Source organism: Triticum aestivum, chromosome 1D, assembly GCF_018294505.1.
Source record: "Triticum aestivum cultivar Chinese Spring chromosome 1D, IWGSC CS RefSeq v2.1, whole genome shotgun sequence".
Classification (NCBI taxonomy): Eukaryota; Viridiplantae; Streptophyta; class Magnoliopsida; order Poales; family Poaceae; genus Triticum; species Triticum aestivum.
The window spans coordinates 490,408,757-490,432,074 of NC_057796.1; positions in this window are offsets into that span (position 1 = coordinate 490,408,757).

Genomic DNA, 23,318 nt, shown 5'->3' on the forward strand with positions numbered 1-23,318 from the left:
TCAAGTAACTTTTGTTCTGCTCCTTTTAGACTTGCCTTCTTCGAAACCAGGCCTGTCTTCGGGTCCAATGCCCCCCCATGCGCATAGAACCAAGTTCTGCACCTGGGGGGCCAGCTCCTAGTAACCGAAGTGACCCCTGCATCCTCCATCTCTTGCTCAGACTTAACCCACTTTGGCAGTGCCATCGCGTAGCCACCTGGACCCAGCCTATGGAACTGCGTCTTTTTTGCGGCATTGGCCTTGTTTTTTCTCGACCGTTCCTTAGATAATTCCGATTCCTTGAATTTCATGAAAGCGGGCCAGTGTTCTCTTTGCTTCTCCAGTGTTCCCTTGAATTCTGGAGTCTTCCTTTCTGCAGCGAGGTAGTTGGCCCATACAGTTTTCTTGTGGGTGTTGAATGCAATTGCCATCTTCTTAAGAGCAGCGTCCTTGACTTTCTGCACATCTGCATCAGTGAAATAATCTGGTAGGGTGAAATGTTCCATCAGAGATTCCCAAAGCTTTTGTTTTGCTCTGTCGTCGACCCAAGTAACATCTGGGCGTTTAGTTTTTGGCTCTTTCCATTCTTGAATGGAGATCGGGAGTTGGTCCTTCACAAGAACTCCGCACCGACGAACGAACTTGTTCGCAATGTTCTTAGGCGTGAGGGGTTCCCACTAGCTTTGATGGAATCGATGTTGTACTTTACACCCTCCTTCAAATTTTTGCCCGGGCCACGCTTTGTCCTGCTGTTTGTAGAAGCAGATTTGCTCGATCCGGAGGGCTGAAAGAAGAAAGATCGATTCGTTAATATGTATTCAAATAAAAAAACATGTGATGATCACTAGATGCCTGCTTATATAAATATACCTCGCCGGTAGTCTTTGTTATTTCAAGATCAACATTGTATTCGTCATCATAATCATTGTCTGCGTCATCATAATCATAAACATAGTTCATGACTTCATCAGCTCGGTCGTCGAGATCGAATATCTTATCATAACCCTCCCCGGTATTGTTCAGATATTGGGAGCCGTCATTTGCTTCATTCAGATCATCTGGCCTGTTACGGCTGCGTATGATCTCGAATAGGGCCTCTTCTCCCTCTCTACCGGTATTGTCCGCCATAGCTTTTATTTAACTAATACAGAAGAAATATAAAACAATTTAGTATTCAAATTACAATGCATGGATGCAATCAATAAGGAAAAACTGAATCATATAGTACATAATATGCATCGTCTCGAATAATATATAATCTCGAATACATCGTCTCGAATAATATATAATCTCGAATACATCATTGGCTAGGTAGCTAATAAAGATCGAATACTATAGAAGAATCTAGGCCACTCGCGGTTCCTGGGGCGCGGGCGGTGGACACCCAAAGACAAGGAACCATCACATGATCATATCTTCGGTCATCTGCCCAAAGAACCTGCCAGGTATTAGAGAACCTGGCGTCCATAGCAGCCATGTAGCGATGGACGTGCTCGTCCTCCTCCCTGACACGACGACGCACCACCTCCGGCGGGGCCGGCTCCCTCTGCACCGAATGTGGCCCACGCGAACGCCACCAAAGGAGATCAGGGTCGACGACGGGACCCGAGGCCGGGTTCCTCACCAAGCGGCGCGCCCCTCCAGGTAGCACCTCCCAGTGCCAGCCCGGCGGAGCCCAATCCCGGACATGGGTCAGCCGGACGTCGTCGCGAACGGGTCGACGGTGAGGATGCGGGCTCGGCATCGTCGAGAACAAATACTATATGCCCGCAAAAAGTAACATTTTTTAAATTCTATATGCAAATTCTAACAATTTGACATTAATCTAATTCATCTAACTAAAACAAATTCTAAAATTTCTAACATTTCTATATATATAACTAACATTTCTATAACATTTCTAATATTTCTATAACTAAAAAACAGAAAAATTGCTAACATTTCTATAAATATTTCTATAACTTAAAAAACAGAAAAATTTATAACGTTTCTATATAACTAACATTTCTAATATTTCTCTAACTAAAAAAAGAAAAAATTCTATAACTAAAAAACTAAAAAACAATGTGCGTGTGTGTGTGTGTGGACATGGCGGCCGTGGTAGGAGCTCACCGGCGAGGCGAGGCGACGGGGGGCGGCGACGGGGACGGCGACGGCCGGCGACGACGGGGATGGGGACGGGGCGGTGATGACGGGGACGGGGACGGGCCGGGCGGGGACGACGGGACGACTGGGTGGGGCGCGGCGACGATGGGGACGGGGACGGGGCGGCGAAGACGGGGACGGGGCGGCGACGGGGGCGTCGATGGGGGCGTCGACGAGGGGTGGCGACGGGAGGCGGCGGGCGACGGGGCAGAGGAGAAGAAGCAGATGAGAAACTTAATTTTTTGAAGTGTTTTTTTATATAGGATGGGCCTTTAGTACCGGTTGGAGCGACCAACCGGTACTAAAGGTCAATTTTGGCCAGGCCAAGCGGCGGGAAGCGCCCACCTTTAGTACCGGGTGGTGGCTCCAACCGGTACTAAAGACCCTCCCTTTAATACCGGTTTGAGCCACCATCCGGTACTAAAGGTGGTGCGCTGGCGCAGGTGCGGTGCGTCATGTTTAGTCCCACCTCGCTAGCCGAGGGGCGTCCGCACTGGTTTATAAGCCCCAGTGCGGTAGCTCTCTCGAGCTCCTCTCCAAAGCTGGCCTACTGGGCCTAAATGTTCTGTGCTGCCCTGTGGGCCTACTGGGCCTTTGCGGGCCTGCATCCTGGCCCAACAACAGGTTGGGTTTCTAGTTGTATGCAGGCCGCTGTGGCGCAGCAGGCGGGCTTTTTTATTTTCTTATGTTTTTTGCTTTATTTATTTTTGTTTTATTTATTTTTGAATTGTTTTTTTGCTGTATTTAGAGTTTCTTTGTGAATATTTTTGCTTTAGGTACAGAAAATTACAAACTTTCTATTAGTGTCGGTAGTTTACAAATTTGAACAGTTTACATTTTGAATTATTTCAAATTTGTGTGAATCACTAGTTTGTGAATAACTTAACTTTGAAAATAGATTTTTCAGTGATTTTTTTTTCTTATGTTTAATATTAGTGTGTTTTATCATTATATTCAATTTGGTAATGCTTAGGTTATTTAAAAAATGAAATGCCTTTGTAACGGATGAGTTTTGCTGGTCCTCCCGTGCCTCAGGTGTATCTTTTGTCTTCCCATACACGCCCAAGAAGCCAAGCAGGGTCACGCAAAGATTCTTCGTCACGTGCATCACGTCGATTGCAGACCGGACCTCTAGGTCTTTCCAATAGGGCAGGTCCCAAAATATAGATTTCTTCTTCCAGATGGGTGCGTGTCCGTCAGCGTCATTCGGAACAGGTTGTCCGCCAGGACCCTTTCCAAAGACTACCTTCAAATCCTTGACCATATCATGTACATCAGCACCAGTACGGTCGCGAGGCTTCGTCCGGTGATCCGCCTCACCTTTGAAATGCTTGCCTTTCTTTCTTACGGGATGCCTGCTCGGAAGAAATCGACGATGTCCCAGGTACACATTCTTCCTACAATTGTTCAAATATATACTGTCGGTATCATCCAAACAGTGCGTGCATGTGCGGTATCCCTTGTTTGTCTGTCCTGAAAGGTTACTGAGAGCATGCCAATCATTGATGGTCACGAACAGCAAGGCCTTTAGGTCAAATTCTTCCCCCATGTGCTCATCCCACGCACGTACACCTGTTCCATTCCACAGCTGTAAGAGTTCTTCAACTAATGGCCTTAGGTACACATCAATGTCGTTGCCGGGTTGCTTAGGGCCTTGGATAAGCACTGGCATCATAATGAACTTCCGCTTCATGCACAACCAAGGAGGAAGGTTATACAAACATAGAGTCACAGGCCAGGTGCTATGGTTGCTACTCTGCTCCCCAAAAAAATTAATGCCATCTGCGCTTAGACCAAACCATACGTTCATTGCGTCATCTGCAAACTCCTTCCCGTACTTTCTCTCGATTTTTCTCCACTGCGACCCGTCAGCGGGTACTCTCAACTTTCTGTCTTTCTTACGGTCTTCTCTGTGCCATTGCATCGCCTTGGCATGCTTTTTGTTTTGGAACAAACATTTCAACCGTGGTATTATAGGAGCATACCACATCACCTTGGCAGGAATCTTCTTCCTGGGGCGCTCGCCCTCGACATCACCAGGGTCATCGCGCCTGATCTTATAGCGCAATGCACCGCATACCGGGCAAGCGTTCAAACCCTCGTACTCATCGCGGTAGAGGATGCAATCATTAGGGCATGCATGTATCTTCTGCACCTCTAACCCTAGAGGGCAGACATCCTTCTTTGCTTCGTACGTACTCTCGGGCAATTCGTTGTCCTTTGGAAGCATATTCTTTATCATTTCCAGCAACTTTCCAAATCCCTTGTCAGATACACCATTCTCTGCCTTCCATTGCAGCAATTCCAGTGTGGTGCCCAACTTTTTCTTGTCAGCTTCGCAATTCGGGTACAACAATTTCTTGTGATCCTCTAACATGCGCTGCAACTTCTTCTTCTCCAAATCACTTGCGCAGTTTTTCTTTGCATCGGCAATGGCCCGACCTAGATCATCAGCGGGCTCATCTGATGCCTCTTCTTCAGCTTCTTCCCGCATTGCCGGCTCAGCTTCTTTCCCCATTGTTGTATCATCGTATTCAGGGAACCCATGGCCAGGATAGCTGTCGTCGTCCTCTTCTCCTTCATTGTCTTCCATCATAACCCTTTTTCTCCGTGCTTGGTCCAAAAATTATAGTGGGGCATGAAACCGGACTTAAACAGGTAGACGTGAATGGTTCTTGATGTAGAGTAATTGTGATCATTCTTACAGACTAAACATGGACAAGGCATAAAATCATCCGGCCGCTTGTTTGCCTCTGGCGCAAGCAGAAAAGTTTGCACGCCATTAATGAGCTCGGGAGAGCATCGGTCATCGTACATCCATTGTCGGCTCATCTTCATTACACAACACCGAAAAGACCAAATTAATACAAGTTCATACATAAAGTTCATACAAGACTTAAATGCAACAAACAAATAACTCTCTAACTAAAGAATTTAAATGCAACAACAAATGCGATCAAGATCGCAACTAAGGTAACAATTGATCCAACAACATAATGATACCAAGCCTCACTATCAATGGCATATTTTCTAATCTTTCTAATCTTCAAGCGCATTTTCTCCATCTTGATCTTGTGATCATCGACGACATCGGCAACATGCAACTCCAATTCCATCTTCTCCCCCTCAATTCTTTTCAATTTTTCTTTCAAATACTCGTTTTCTCTTTCAACTAAATTTAACCTCTCGATAATAGGGTCGGTTGGAATTTCCGGTTCACAAACCTCCTAGACACAAATATCTATGTCAACTTGATGGGCATAATTTGTCATAAACACGAAATGCAACAACTAGTTTTAAATAAGAATATACCACATCCGAATCATAACAAGGACGAGGGCCGACGGGGACGGATATCAAAACCATGGCACTGTGTATAACAGACAACGTACGGGTAAGATAATTATACGAGTAACTATATATCCAAATCACACAAACATCAATTTGGTAATGTAAAACATTCATGAACAAGAGGCTCACCACAAGGTGGTGCCGGCGACAGAATGGTGCGGGCGATCGACTGTGGTTACGACGGAGATTTAGAAGGCACTAAGTAAACCACACCTACATATGCAAACTAAGTATTATTTTTGACCTCAAATTGCATATAAATCAAATACTAGCACATATATTTCCTCCCAAATTACTAAACTCATAAATTAATCACTATACAAAGCATTGCAAGAGCTAATCTAGCAATGAGAGATGAAAGGACAAAGTTGCTAACCTTTGTGATCATTTGAATAGATGGGGGCCTTCAAATCTTGACAAATTTTGGCAAAATGTGTGATGAGCTCGAGAGGAAGAGGGGAAGAACAGAGAGGAGAGGGGAAAGGGGGAAGAACAGAGTGAGCTCGGGTGGACGAAGGGTTTATGTAGGACGACCTTTAGCACCGGTTCGTGCCACGAACCGGTACTAAAGGTGCTGGAGGGGCCCCGGACTGACAACATCCTGCCACCACTCACTTTAGTACCGGTCCGTGGCACGAACCGGTGCTAAAGGTCGGCCACGAACCGGTACTAATGAAAGCGGCCGGCTAGCCGTTGGAACCGGCACTAATGCACACATTAGTGCCGGCTCAAAAGCAAACCGGCACTAATGTGCTTGACATTTGACCCTTTTTCTACTAGTGCATGTGTAGTTCTGCACATAACGGTTGAATTTGGAGGAACACTATAAAAGAAGGGGGTTCTTCTTCCTCCCACCTACCACTTGCCCCTCTCTCTCTCTCTCTCCATTAATTTGGAAACACATAATCATCTTGAATTAAAAATATAAGAGTAGGTGGGAACTTGAGTTCCATTGTCGAAGGCCGAACAATTTTCCACTAGTGAGAGTTTTTTGAGGGATCCATTAGAGAGATATATTGTAGTAATATAGTATAAAAATAGAAAAATAGGAAAATGGTTGTAGACAGTAAACAAAATGGAAAATGGAAAAGGAAAGTCAAACCAAATAAACATTAAGAAATAGAAAAAGTAATAAGGGAAAATTATGCTTGTAGAAGGATGAAGAAAAGGAAAACAGAAAAATGGAAATAAAACTCAGGTATAGAAAAGTGTTGACAAAGACTGTCACGCGAACGATAGAAAGAATCAAGGAACAACCAAACCTAGGAAAAACAAGACATGGATGGGTGCGCCCACACACTTATATGGATGGCCTTGCCACCTCTCTTTCTATCCATCCTAAATGACCCATGACACACCATATCCTGGCTTTCAAGTTTCCAACAATCACCTTTTGGCCACAAAGTTGGAATGCTAGACGTGACGAACAATTGGAACAATCAATCACTCGACATAGATGGTGGGAACTATCGAGCCAAAACCCCGTCCGCGTCATAGTCTTCGTCGTTGTGTCAACATTGCTGGTAACAAATAAATAAATGAACGTAATACGAAGAGCACAAACTTGACACGAGATGCAAACCCATGATCTGCCTCGCCTTCCGGCCAACCAAAACAGCATCGGACAAGACAACCAAATGGACCTTTTGGCATAAGCAAATATGAGAAAAGACATGTAGCCACCTGTTGAAAAGTATAATTTGGAATCACACATTCGTCGTGCATTAAACATATAAGTGGAGGTGGGGACTTGAGTTCCATTCTCGAAGCCCGAACATGGAGACATTTGCCGTTAGCGATATTTGTTTAGGGATCTATTAGTGAGATATATTATACTAATATAGAATGAAAACAAACATATGCACTAGAAAATAAAGATGCTTGTAGAATGAAACAAAATGTCCCGCAAAAATGGAAAACATGAAAGGGAAATAAAACCAAAAAACATACAGAAATAAAAGAAGAAATAAGGAAAAAAAAGGATGCTTGCAGAAGGATAAAAAAGGGAAATACAAAAAGAAAATAAACCACCCGGATAGCGAAGTGTTGAGCGGTAGAATGAAACAAGAAAAATACAAACTCTTCTATTTTGCGAGACAAGGAACAAACGAACTCAACCGCACGCCTATATGGATGGCCTCGCCACCTCTCTCGCTAGACAACGTATGAATCTTGGCCTTCATGTTTCCAACGACCGTTTGGCAAAAAAAAGTTGAGGTGCCAGACGTGAGCATCGATCAAAACAGTGGATCAGTTGATATAGAGGGCGGGAATCATCGAGCCAAAGCACCACCTAACATTTCTTCTTCGTTGTGTCAACATTTCTGCGAACAAACATGAAAAAAGACATGTAGTCATCTGTTGAAAAGTCTAATTAGGAATCGCTATTCATGGAATTATATAAGAGTAGGCGGGGACTGGAGTTTCATTTTCCATGGCCGAACATGGACACATTCCCCATTGTTGAGATTTTTTCCCCGAGGGATCCATTAATGAGATATAGATTTTGTACTAATATACTCTCTTTGTCCCAAAATAAGTGCTCTCAACTTTGTATTAACTATAGTACAGCCGGAGCTAGCTACCCAGCCGCACGACATAATTCTATTGTCCCTGTCGGGGCTAGCTCCGGCAATATTTAAGACGGCAGGGGGAGACACTGCGAGTGAGTGACGCCATCTCCGGCTGATCGGATCGAGACGATCGACCTGCATTACATGCACGGAGAGAACTTCGCCGGCGGCAGCCGTACGAGTACGGGACGTGCAGCGTGTCCCTCGGAGAAGCATGCAGCTTATTAACTTAGCACATTTTTGTAGGGATGAAAATAAAGTGGAAAGTTTCTTCTTTTTCGGAGGAAAAATGAAAACGGAGAGGAAATATGAAAGCAGAAATGAAAATTTGCAAAACAGAAATGGAAATGGATTTTTTTATGCGAAAACGGAAACAAAAACAGAATGGTGTTTTCCGGTGGAACGGACGTTCAAACGGAACTTTCCGTTTCCGTAAACATGGAATTTCCGTTTCTACTATAGGTCTATGGCTACTTTGTAGCCCAACTACCAAACAACACGCAGTGACACGATGAGTAGAATGACCAGAATGGGTCATTTGAGGACCAACTTTGACTACCACACACATACTCAACTAGACCCTATATGGAATTGTCATGTACTACCACAATAATATCCTATGTTGCTATCACAACCATATTATTTTGTAGTAATGTTAACAATTCCATAAATTTGTTTCTTTTTTTTCTATATTTCTCTATGATTCAAGGGGTTTTAAATTTTGGTCAAGAAACCGTTTTGTTTCTGTGTCCGCTCTGTATTCGCTTTGTATCTGTTTCCGGTAGGATTTGTTCCCGTATTCGTTTTCGGGATTTCTGTATTCGTTTCCGCTTCTGCAAAAAAAATGAAAACAAATATGGTAGCACACAGTCTCGTTCGTTTCCGCGCCGTTTTCATCCCTACATTTTTGCTATATAATAGTATACCACATGTGACTATTTTTTTTTCGGGGGACATACATATGTGACAATTCGATCGAGTGATGGACCCTTTTTCTCGGAGTTGTGGCAGCGTGTCCCTCCGAGTAGCATGCATGCAACTTATTTACTTACTCAGCACATACCACATGTGAGGATCAATCTATATACTACTCCCTCCATCTTGAATTAGTTGTTGCACCCCACAACTAATTCTGGATGGAGGAATTATATAACCATTCGAGTGCTCATGTCAACGTGGTGGTGGAGGTATGCATGCATGTGAACGCTGAACCAGCAGTGTGAACATGCCTGCATACGGACAGCTCAGTTGTGGTGCATCTCATCGCAACAACGTCATGCAACGATCTTCGTTTTCTGAAGCAACGAACACCCAGCAAACGTTGAGAGATGACGATGTTCCTTCTTGTAGTGCGGCGTCGTTTGGGGCGGCCATATGGTCACTGTGGGTGTGGTTCGTGGGTGAAAGAGAGCCGCATCTTGGCATTGCCTTGACTCAACCTTGGTCAACCCGCGTTTAAGCGGCCAAGTATTTGTCATCATGCCTTCGTCAATTCTTATGGGAGGTGTCATCTTCGACTCATCTCGCATCTGTAAAGCGTAAACGAGTCGAAAGCTGATTTCTCCGAATCTTTTTCTTTGAAATATATTCAGATGGAGAGGCTTTACCCCGGCGGAAAAAATGACCGGTCAGCTAACAATGATAAAAAATGGAGACAAAGAAAGGGAAGTGCATCGATGAACGCAGGTATATATGAACTCATTTTGAAAAACACATTTCTAAATGCTAAAATATTCCAAAAAGTTTGCACGGATACGTCTTCTTGTTTTATGTGCGTGCAAAAAGACAAAAAGTTGTTTCATAAAACGCTATTTAGAACCACCGAAATTTGTCTTTTTTGCATAGACAAAACAAAAATACATTTTTTCACAAGACTTTGTGCCGTGCACACACATTTACAAAAATGTATGCGCGCAATTTTCTTTTGATTTTTTTAATATTTTAAAACATGTTTAAAATGCATTTTTTTTATAAAAAAAGTGGGTGCATATGCCCACAGGTTCTGGACGTGCCTACTCAGCAAAAGAAAGACACAGCAGAGCTGGAGTTTAACTTGGGAAGGGACAAAAGGACGAGTAGCAAAACGTAATCCCCTGGGGCAGCCGCTGTCTGGGGTAGAGAAGCAAAGCCAAGTACTACTCCATTACAATAATCGATGTTCATGCCGGAACCCTACACTAAACAATGCCATCAGCAACTACTAGTAGCAGAAGTACTCCTAATCAATCATATGATGGTGTCAAAGCCTTAGCCGTGTCACTGAACTAACTAGTCCACTGATCATCATCTCGGCGCGTAGTGCCATTATTATAATAATAATATAATCCTTAAAAAGGGTGCACGTGCTGGCTGCCCGTGGGCCTCGTGTCACCGTGTGTCCTGCGCGTTTCCAGGAGCACGCACGTTCGTTCGTAACGGCTGACGTTCCTCTACACAAGTAGTATGCACGATCAGTATAGTGAGTTTTGTGTCACCTATCTGTATATTTTTTGCACCACGTTGGATTCCACTCCACCGGTTGGTAAAAGCGACTGATGTTAAGTATCTTGAAGGCAACTTTCGAATAGCCGGCCTTGTGCGCACACTGTTAAAGACAATACATAACCAAATATACGCAAGCTGATGGAAGTACTTAGATAGGATATTCGCCTGGCCATGAAGAGTCGATGCACGTACGGTGCTGCCGTGCCCACCGTCCGGATGCTCAACGACGGCGCGCGCGCGGCAGCCAGGAGGCGCATGCATGCCCTGCGGTCGCCCGCCCGCCCGCCGTACGTACGTGTACGACATGCCAACTTGTGAACTGTCGGCGACGTCGCCCGCCTGCATCCCGGCGACAGTGGCCGGCGTTCGACATGCATGGGCGCCGGAGCTAGGTACCCAGCCGCACGTCGTCACCACGCGATTCTTCCCTGTTGGGGGTTAGCTCCGGCAGTAAATTAAACGGCCGGCGAGACACTGGGAGTGAGTGACGCCAGCCTGCAGCGATCTCCGGCCGGCCGGATCGCGACGATCCACATGCGCTACATACTGCACACAGAGGCCGAACGTCACCTGCAGCGTGTCCCCCGGAGACAAGGACCCGCCTGTTTTCAATCAATTGATATTCTATTCTGGATGGGACTCGTCTTTACAAGGATATTCTGGATGGGCTCGTATCAACGTGGTGCGGGATGTATGTCAACAGAGAACCAACGGTGTGAACATGCATGCATGCATACGTACGGCTCAGCTTTGCGGTGCATCTCATCACAACAACGTCATGCACCCATCTTCGTTTTCTTTTTCTTGGAGCGACGAACCCCTTTCTAGTCGATTTCTATCGAGGAAACGGCTAATGTTTTTGCCCCAGCCGCCCCTTCGCTTGTACCTAAGAGCACCCAGCCGCTTAGGGATTCTCGTGCTTCCCGCGGGTAGCGCCGCTGATCTATCTTGTCTCTTGTGGTCATAGGGCCATGGAGTCACGGTGGATTTCAGGCCTTGCCGGTGAGAGGACTCATTTTTTAGGTGTTTTTTTTAGTTTTGTTATGATTTGTTTCCTGCTTAGAGAGGCGGTGCGGCAGCGGCCCTCTGAACATAGAAAAAGGTTCTTCCTGCCTAGCCCCCATTCTGGTGGTGCATATAGCAGCATCGGAGGGCGTGTGAAGATTTGTCTTCGGCGGATCTCAAAGAACTTGGTCGGCGTTTTCCTTCCTAGCCCCAGTTGATGTGTCTACAAGTTGGTTTCTTCTGATCCACGTGTCTCTTCATTGGGGCGGTTGCCGTTCTGGTGCGCTGGTCCTATTGGGTCTTACCACAACGACTTCCTGACTGCCTACTGCTATAACGTTTTCCGGGCTCCGGTGAGGGTGGGGCGATAACGATGGTGCACCTTCAGCTTGTAGTCGTCGTTAGGTGGTCTACGGACATGGATATGTTTTTTACTTCTAGTGTTTTTTGTACTACCTTGACAGATGATGAATAGTTTGGAAGTTTTCCTTGAAAAAAAAACCGCTACAATTTTACAATGCTTACACATAACAAAAACTAAAGCACTCCCGCAGTGGCGGAGCTTCACAGGAATGCCTGGAGGGGCCCCTGCAGACTTGTGTGTATCTCCGCCGGTGCAGTCCCGGCAAATGTTGGGGTGTGGCGATGTTCCTTCTTGTAGGCCGACATCATTCGGCCATTGTGGTGGTGGTTCCCAGGTGGAGATGGTGGTGCTCTTGGCATGGGGTGGGGCATCGGTGGTCGTGCTCGAAGTCTCTTCTTCCTATGCCGTCATGTTTCCTCCGGTGGTTCGCGGTACTGAGCTTTCTATCGTCCGACGAATGTGAGGGTCACACTATATATTGATTCGATCGAACGGATATTCTATTCTGGATGGACTCGTTTTTCCTTTACTTTGCAAGGATATTCTTTTTTGATGGGCAGATGCATGTCGACGTGGTGGTGGATACTATGTGAACGCACCGATCTCATCACAACAACGTCAATTACACCGATCTCTTTAAAGAACAACACGCCATGCACCGATCTACTGTTAATTAAACAGTGGCAACTCTGCACGTCTCCGGAACCTATACGATCGATCGTGCATGGAGAACTCGCTCGAATTTTTGGCCAAGCAATCAAATCGGATGAAAGATGGAGACGTATACATACATGTACCGACGTACAAACGTACGTACATACGCACAGGCTTCAGAATACAGTATTCTGATCAGTGATCATCAGCGAGCATTGGATTGGGAATGGACAAAAGCTTCAGCTTTCAAAAAAGAATAGTTGATGCCGCTGTTTGGGACAAGGAAGCAAAGCTACCGGAGTACTACTCCTCTCACTGCTAGTCCAGTACAATAGTTGATGCCGGAGCAATCCCGACCCACATTAAACAATGCAACGGCTACTAATCAATTCAATTAGATGATGGTGTCAAAGCCTTTAGCCGTGCCCGTCACCAGCTAACCAGTCAACGGATCATCTCGGCGCGTAGTGCACATCACACTATTATTGATCGTACTACTAATATATAACCTAAAAAAAGGTGCACGTGCTAGCTCGTGTCGCCGTGTGCCCTGCGCGTTTCCTGGAGCTCGCACGTTCGTTCGTAATGACGTACGTATGTACGTACAAATGCCTTCTAGAATACACAGTATGCACGGTCAGTACGTATGAGGATTCCAATCCCGATATTACCAGCTCTTACCTCGCATGTTGTTGCGGAAACGTTTTGCAATACATTTCAGTGATTTTTTGGCTGTATTTAACATGCAAGCTCTAGGTTAATAATCTAAGAATTAAAACCATAAATGCATATGATTTTTTGAGTTTGATTATTTTGTGGCTGTATAATATTTGTTAAATATGAATGCAATAATAGAATGGATATTCTGTTGTTGCATGCATGGTTGTACATTGAGGTGCATCCTTTTCCATCCGTTAAGTTTGATGAGGTGCCATACTTGCGTGTTATAGGGAACAAGTTAGTGGGGGCTACTTATTTAGACATAGAAGATTTCAGTGCACGTTGTTAGAAAAACGGTAGGGCATCTCCAGTACGGACCCCTGAAACGGAAACATTAGGGCACCTCTAACCACTAGTGCAGAACCGGGCTTTAGCGCCGGTTCGTAAGGGCCTTTAGTGCCGGTTCTGCAACCGGCACTAAAGAGTGGAGACTAAAGCCCCCCTTTAGTACCGGTTCATCACGAACTGGCGCTAAAGTGCCACCACGTGGCACGAGCCAGGCCTGGGTGCGTGCAGGACATACCAACCGGTACTAAATGTTTGGGTGAGTTTTGGTATTATTTTTTATTTTTCCTTTAATTTTGTGTTTTCAATTTAATTTAGTGATTATTTTAGTTGTTAAATCATTAGGTGAAAGTACCGCAGATTAGTTTCGACTGGATGCATGTGGATCCTAGCTAAGTGATCAAGTATATGCCATATCCATATTATACTTGATCACCTATAATTAAGTAATCAAGTATAATATGGATATGGCATATACTTGATCACTTAGCTAGGATCCATCCAGCTGAAACTAATCTGTGGTTTCTTTTATAAATGATATAATAACTCATCATCATCATCATCATCATATTAATATAAAAACTCTTGCATCATATCATCAACAACAGTAAATTAGCTAGCTAAAAATCATCATAGTCGTCATTACCACTGTTTAATCATCATAGTTATTACCGCTATCTAATCAGCACCAACACTAGCTTAAAGAAAAAACATTCACTTGTACCAGAAGCAAAGATATCATCGAGTTCAACATGGTCATCATATTATAAGCATTCATAACACCACAAAAGCAAATCACCCTTTGAGATTAAGTTCAGGACGAAGAACACGGACATGAGAGGACAAAAGTACTAAGAGCTTGAAGTAGCTAAATCACTCCAGCTGCTCTCTCTCTCAGGTAAAATAGCATAGAACATGTATAGCTCTCCTGATTCATCATACTGGAGTATGCAGATGAACCTGTCTCCTAATCATGGGCTGCGCTTCTCATTGCTCCCCCCTAGTACTTCTCTGCTGGGATCGTTAACAATTTTGCTCCAATCTTTCACTATTAACCATTCATCGCTTTTAGAAATCCTGAATGCACTCATGTGCAATGTAGGATATCTTGGCAGTAAGCTAACCATTGACATGTGACCTTTAGTCTCGATCCACTGAGGCGCAACTGTCATCGGGAGTCCCTGTTGAAGAACATCGTATAGTAATTAATATACTTAGCAATGAAAATTTAGCAAAAAAATAATGTATGCAAAAGATGCACTGAGGACAAATAGTAAAAATCTTACCATCTTTCGTAAATAGATGTGACCGTAGTTCAATACGATCACTATTAGTCGCATGTTTTGAGTACTAACATTTCTAAGTGCAGGAAGAAAATTTGTCTTAACAGTATGAAATCATCAAGCCATGAAACATAATGACTTATCTCCTCGCAGTTTAGTTCAGCTCCGGGACAGTAGTAGGTCCTGTCTACCAAGCGCCGGACATGTTTGCTTGAATGGAAATAAGCTGTCAATAGAAATTAGTTGTCAACTATTTTTGAATAAACAATATCAAAGACATAAATATGGTTGAGAAACTCACATAATGGTAGAACTGGAGGCGTCTGCACATCGACCCAGATGTCTCTACTACCTTCAATATCATCTTCCGGACGAATATCAAAGGTGATAACCATATCAGGCTCAAATGCATAAGCCTTGCATAGTGCTTGCCAAAGTTTTGCATTCAAAATAGGTGTATGTGTCTGCATTGTATAATTTAATGTTGAAAGTATAACCATGCTCGGTCTTCAGGTAAACTCTCTTTACCTCCATAGTTTCCATAGTACTGAAACCGTTAAAATTCTTGCATGGCAGGGGATGCGCTAGTTGAATAGTGAAAATTTAAAATTATAAGTTGAAGCAAATGAAGCATATATAAGTCATGCTTAATTACGAAAAAAGACTTGTCGTTGTGACTTACTGTATCCACTTCGAAGGTCTCATCCAACTTGATGCTGAAGCGCCTGTCATCAAGAAGCAAATTTCTGTCGCACAAGCCGCGCTGGTCTTCACAGTATTCGCACTCAATGAAATCTTTTTCGTCGTCAGACGACATTTCCTATGTTCATATAGGTGAAACATTAAACACTTACTAGTTCTATTAATTCAACTAATTCAACTACTTCTATTAGTTCAACTAGTTCTATTAATTCAACTAAGCATTTAATAAAAATAAACTTGTCTATTAATTTTCTTACTAAAATAAAGTAGCTAGTTCTATATAGTAATATTTTAATTAGATCATCAAATCTCAGATATCTAAATTTTCTTACTAAAAATAAACTAGTTCTATTAACAACTAATTCAACTAAGAATTTACTAAAAATAAACTAGTTCTATTAATTTTCTTACTAAAATATATAAAGTAGCTATATATAGTAATATTTTAATTAGATCATGAAATCTCATACACCTAAATTTTCTTACTAAAAATAAACTAGTTCTACTAATTCAACTAGTTCAACTAAGCATTTACTAAAAATAAACTAGTTATATTAATTCAACTAGTTCAAATAATCTCATATACCTAAATTTTCTTACTAAAAATAAACTTGTTCTATTAATTTTCATACTAAAAATAAACTAGTTATATTAATTCAACTAGTTCAAATCTCATATATATACCTAATTAATATGTACCTAATTCATCTAAAATTGACATTAATATTTAACATCTTTTCCATATAATTCATCTAACATTAACATTCTAACATTCTTATCTACGTAATTTATCTAACATTAATCTAAACAACAGAAAACAGAAAATAAGTAAAAACAATATGTGTGTGTGTACGAGCGGGGGGAGGCGGCGTAGGGCAGCGGCGCGAGACGGCGATGCGACGGGGACGGCGCGACGACGAGCGGCGGGCCGGGTGCGACGGCGCGATCGAGACGGCGACGTAGTACGGGGCGGCGGCGACGGGCGGCGGCGGCGACGGCGGTGACGGCGACGACGGGCGGCGGGGGCGACGGCGGTGACGGCGACGACGGGCGGCGGGGCCTGCGAGGGCGGCGCGCGATGGGGACGGCAGCGGCGGCGGCGATGTCGCGCGAAGTAGTTGGAGAAGAAGTGGTGGTCGATGAAACTGAATTTTTCGTAAGTGCCATATATATAAGAGGGGCATTTAGTACCGGTTGGAGCCACCAACCGGTACTAAAGGCCAATTTTCGCCAGGCCAAGGGGCGGGAAACTGCCCCTTTAGTACCGGTTCGTGGCTCCAACCGGTACTAAAGGCCCACTCATTAGTACCGGTTGGAGCCACCAACCGGTACTAATAGTTGTGCGCTGCCACCGGCGGTGCACAATGTTTAGTCCCACCTCGCCGAGCGAAGGGCAGCCGCACTGATTTATAAACCCAGCCGCGGCTGCTCCTTCGAACTTCTCTATATAGCAGGCTTCTGGGCCTAACTTCGGCGCGCTGCCCTGTGAGCCTGCTGGCCCTTCTGGGCCTGTATTTGCAAACCCCAGGTCTGGCAGGCCCACTGGACAGCGCCCCAACAATTTTTTATACAATTTTCTTCTATTTATTTCTGAGTAGTTTTTTTGCTGTATTTAGTTTCTTTGTGAATATAAAAAAATTATATAGTTTTTTCTTTTCTGCATTATTTATTTTCTGCTATTTATTTTTGAGTAATTTTTTATATAGTTTTTTGTCTTTTCTGTTTTATTATGATGCATACTGAACGCAAAAATAGGCTGGAGTTCAAATAAGTTTAAAAAACATTGAAGTGCCCGTGTAACAGATGAGTTCTCGTTCGAAACCCTGATGATACCATGCCAAGTTCCAACATTTTCAGAGTTCATTTTGTAGTGATTTTTAATTTCACCGTCATTTAGCTCTCTAAACAAATCGGTAAATGACTGAAAACAGCAAATGATGTCAGAACGTGTTGGAAATTGATGACGTCGCTTTGAATGATGCATACTGAACGCAAAAATAGGCTGGAGTTCAAATAAGTTTAAAAAACATTGAAGTGCCCGTGTAACAGATGAGTTCTCGTCCGAAACCCTGATACTCCGAAAGAGATTGTCCAGTTTGTACACGAGGTGCGTCCAGTTTTCGCCATGACCCTCTCTACTCTTTTGCACATGCTATGCGGGTGAAATGATGATACCATGCCAAGTTCCAACATTTTCAGAGTTCATTTTGTAGTGATTTTCAATTTCACCGTCATTTAGCTCTCTAAACAAATCGGTAAATGACTGAAAAACAGCAAATGATGTCAGAACGTGTTGGAAATTGATGACGTCGCTTTGAATGATGCATACTGAACGCAAAAATAGGCTGGAGTTCAAATAAGTTTAAAAAACATTGAAGTGCCCGTGTAACAGATGAGTTCTCGTCCGAAACCCTGATACTCCGAAAGAGATTGTCCAGTTTGTACACGAGGTGCGTCCAGTTTTCGCCGTGACCCTCTTACTCTTTTGCACATGCTATGCGGGTGAAATGATGATACCATGCCAAGTTCCAACATTTTCAGAGTTCATTTTGTAGTGATTTTCAATTTCACCGTCATTTAGCTCTCTAAACAAATCGGTAAATGACTGAAAAACAACAAATGATGTCAGAACGTGTTGGAAATTGATGACGTCGCTTTGAATGATGCATACTGAACGCAAAAATAGGCTGGAGTTCAAATAAGTTTAAAAAACATTGAAGTGCCCGTGTAACAGATGAGTTCTCGTCCGAAACCCTGATACTCCGAAAGAGATTGTCCAGTTTGTACACGAGGTACGTTCAGTTTTCGCCGTGACCCTCTCTACTCTGTTGCACATGCTATGCGGGTGAAATGATGATACCATGCCAAGTTCCAACATTTTCAGAGTTCATTTTGTAGTGATTTTCAATTTCACCGTCATTTAGCTCTCTAAACAAATTGGTAAATGACTGAAAAACAGCAAATGATGTCAGAACGTGTTGGAAATTGATGACGTCGCTTTGAATGATGCATACTGAACGCAAAAATAGGCTGGAGTTCAAATAAGTTTAAAAAACATTGAAGTGCCCGTGTAACAGATGAGTTCTCGTCCGAAACCCTGATACTCCGAAAGAAATTGTCTAGTTTGTACACGAGGTGCGTCCAGTTTTCGCCGTGACCCTCTTTACTCTTTTGCACATGCTATGCGGGTGAAATGATGATACCATGCCAAGTTCCAACATTTTCAGAGTTCATTTTGTAGTGATTTTCAATTTCACCGTTATTTGGCTCTCTAAACAAATCGGTAAATGACTGAAAAACAGCAAATGATGTCAGAACGTGTTGGAAATTGATGACGTCGCTTTGAATGATGCATACTGAATGCAAAAATAGGCTGGAGTTCAAATAAGTTTAAAAAACATTGAAGTGCCCGTGTTACAGATGAGTTCTCGTCCGAAACCCTGATACTCCGAAAGAGATTGTCCAGTTTGTACACGAGGTGCGTCCAGTTTGTACACGAGATGATTATCATAAAAAATACATTGATTATCAATGATCTTTTTGTGTACAATCTGAATTGTCTATATGAGTCCTCAATGGTTTAGAAACCGGTGAAGACTCATATAGCGACCACAAATTCTACACATAGAGTTCAATGAAGACCAAGTGTTTGTGATAGTTTGAGAAGTAACATATTTAAGGTGGTAAAAATCTTGCTAGGGGAGCGAGGTGGGACTAAAAACAGCCTGCCACAACCTCTTTACTACCGGTTCGTGCCACGAACCGGTACTAAAGGTGCTAGTCGGGCCCCATTCTCTTTAGTACCGATTCGTGGCATGAACCGGTACTAAATGAAGTGCCGGTGTAACAGATGAGTTTTCGTCCGAAACTGATCCTGATACTTCGAAAGAGACTGTCCAGTTTGTACACAAAGTGCATCCAGTTTTTGCCGTATTGTCCAGTTTGTACACGAAGTGCATCCAGTTTTTGCCGTAACACAAGAAGTCCGGAGTTGTAATAAGTTATTAAAAATAAAAAGAGGCGCAATGCTCGTTAATTAGCTTCAAGCCTTTCGGAATAGTGTAGACTGCACTGCACATAGCTCCATGCAGTCTACCCTATTCCTCAAGGCTTGAAGCTAAGCAACGTGAAGGTGAGCATTGCGCCTCTTCTTCATCGTCTCTGCACTCAGGGCTTTTAAACCGCTCCTAGTGCCTCTCTCTTCGCGAGGTGCGACTAAAAAACAGCTTAGTAAAAACTCTAGTACCGGTTCATGCCACGAACCGGTACTAAAGATGCTCGTGGGGCCACAGCCTCATTAGTACCGGTTCGTGGCACGAACCGGTGCTAAAGGTTCGCCACGAACCGGTACTAAAGATCTCCTCCCGCCTAGCCATTTGAACCGGCACTAATGGACACATTAGTGCCGGCTCAAATGCAAACCGGCACTAATGTGTCTCACATTTGACCCTTTTTCTACTAGTGAACACGGACCCCTAAAACGGAAACATTACGGCTTCTTCAACATGTACCACTAAAATGGACATTGTATTCTCTTACGGACACTGATACGAGAGCCGGCTATCCAATGGTATACACCATCCGTCTGGTCGTTTTTCGTGCGAACCGGATGATTTTTATTTAAATTGGAGCACATTCATTACATTTTTGAAATATTTCATTAAATAAAAGTGGACATGTCATTTTTTTCTAACACAACAAAAAGTTAGACCTAGTCTAAATCTTCGCAGGCATTAGTGCTCCAAGTCCATTTTGTTCCCTGCGTCCGGGCTGAGCTCCGGGAAGTGAAGCTGCGGCCATGCGGGTCACCGACGAGGGGAAGAGTTTAACATGGGACATAGACATGGACCACATGCGTCCACTCACGTCTCTCCGGCATTGAACAGGTGTGGTAACCGGGATGCAGCGCGGTAGGCACTCTAGGCTGTCGCCCCGCTTCAATGTCGGCTCTAGCGGCCGGTGGCGTCCGAGTCTGGGCCGGCATGAATGCGGCATGGGGTGCGAACATGGGTTCGCGCGAGAGAGGGCATGGGACGCAGTTGTGGGTGGGACCAGGGTGCCGGACGTGTACATGATGGCGGTCCTCACGCCTGCAAACCTCCCTAGATTTGCGTCCACTTTACGGGATTTCAGACAAGTGGACGCATTCACAAACCAATAAGGTACCGTGTTGAATGGGTTTCATTGTTCACACTCCTCGGTCCAAATGTTTGCGGGCGTTTTGAGGGTCTGAATTGAAGATGCCCTTATATCATAATATCAAGAGGCCAACGGCTCTGACACAAACTTCATTAACATCACTGATGATGAGGATCAGTAGTGTAGTTGGTAGTAGTTTCTACGTAGATTGTGCCGTTGCATTTGTTATTAGAATAGAAATTGGGAAATGGGTAGTATGGTTGTGGAAGATGAAATATGAGGGATGACCGGTCACCATCCGTGACGTGACCGGATGTATCCATGGATGTTTGGATAAAGAAATTTACTATGTGCGGTTGTAGATGCTTCAACGTATGTTAGGGCTCCAATGGCGCTCCGCAAATTTCCTCTCGTATTCGTCCGCGGATAGGGGGGACCAGTCCGCGGACACAGTGCGGGAGGACACGATTCAATCGTAGCCGCATACATTTGAAACCGCATTTTAACTAACCGAACGAAATTCATGCAAAGCAACTGATATTCATCAAAGTTCGGATAGAAAATAGCACAAATCATCCATACAATGCATGCAAATTAAGTCTAGTACAACAATGTCTCTAATTCAACTAGATCCTAGATATCCAACAAGTTTTATATGAATGGACCATGTCGCCCCATACATACTTCCCCTTCAGCTTTATCCAACAGTGTGTGCACATAAATGGTCGTCCCTCTGTCAAGTGATACACCACGGTGGCACGTGCGGGCTACATATAATGTGTAGGCCAAATTGAGTGAACGAATCAATCAATAAGTTGAGCAAGAGGAAATAAAACTTATGATCTCGTCCATGTCTGCGTGCAATGGCCACCTTGTCTCGACCTGACTAACTACATTGTGGAATTTGATGACGCTGATCTGGACAGCGTGCCAACAATACGACAATGACTTCGCGTTGCGTGGTTGAATGATGTACATGTCGTAGGCGCAATGTGCTTTCATGCGTGAAACTTTTCATGCACTTGCTCCCAGAAGGGCTCCCCTCTGCTCCTGCCTATGAAATCCGCGGATACGACCAACCACGCATGGCACAACTACTCATCCTTCATGGCTGAGTAGCTCACCATCCTTCGTACTCTAAAAACGATGTAGCATTTGAAAATAAGCTCAATGGCATTTGACCGAACACCTGCCGGATGTGGTGTCCGCCATGGAGGTCGTTGACAGGGGGCGGAGTGTACCTGGGTACAAATGGCTCCAGGGTGGAAAGCGTCGTCGGAACGGGGAGCGCGCGCATCGGTGGTAGTAGCGGACGTTCGACAATGCCTCTGTGGCGACCGGAGACGAAAAACAGCGGCGGCGGAGGTGGAGGGTGCGGATACAAAGTAAGGGGAGAAGCGACGGAGTGGAAGGAAATGAGACCAGGATGGGGATTGGGTGGGCCGGGGGTGTCAGAGTCCTACATTTCGGGTGTCCGGACTCCCGCAAACCTCTCCCACTTTGTCTTCAATTTGCAGGAGAAATCGCGTCCGGACCGCCCCGCAGACCGATACATGTCGGCGTTGAATGGCTTCCGCGGTCCGGACAACGCGAGCTGGACGGTTGCGGAAGGTTTATGGGTCCGCCTTATAGATGCCCTTATTACACATGGAACTTGAAGAAGGGGGATACAACAGGAAACTGTAAAAGAAGTAGAAAATTAAAACAAAAACAAGATGGAAAAAAGTGGAAAGGTTTTGTGGAAAGCAACCCTAGCCTAACCATGGCGGCGCTAAGTGCGCAACGACACACCTCTATATCCCTCCTTCCTCATGAGGAAAAAGAACAGAAAACGTAAATAACACTAGTGAAAAATAATAAACACAACAAGGAAATTAAAACACGATAGAGGAAGGTTGAAAAAGAAATGTCCAATGAAAGAGACAAAAGAGAAAAAGAATCAAGGAAACAACCAAACCTGGGGAAACCAAGGTATGGAAGATGGAACCACATGCTAAACCACACACGGGGCCTCACCACGTCTACCTGTCCATCATACACGACCTCTCATCATTCTAGTTTTCATAATTCCAATCACCACTTGGTAAAAGAGTTGGAGTGCCAGACACGAAGATGAACGGAACAACGGGTCACTCGACATGGAGAACGGGAACCATCTAGCCAAAACAACCAAACGTACGTAGAACATGACATGGAAGTAAAACAAAAGGACATACAATTGTTGAGAAAATATCTTGCACAAAAGATAGAACAAATCAACGAAGAACCAAACATAAGCAGAACAAGACATGGATGGATGGCCCACGCACTCAAACATGCGCATATATGGATGGCCTTGCCCCCTTTTCCTCTTCATCCTCCACAACCTATGACACACCTGATCCTAGCTTTCATGTCTCAAACCATCGTTTGGCAACAAAGTTGGAGTGCCAGACATGAGGATTGATTGAAACAATGGGTCACTTGACATATAGGATGGGATGCATCGAGCCAAAACACCACCCGCATCATGGTCTTCTTCATCATGTCAGCATTGCTACTAACAAATAAATAAAGGAGTGAATAGTAAAACGACACACTTGAGACGAAACACAAGCCCATGACCCGTCTTGCCTTCTGGACAACCAAAACCGC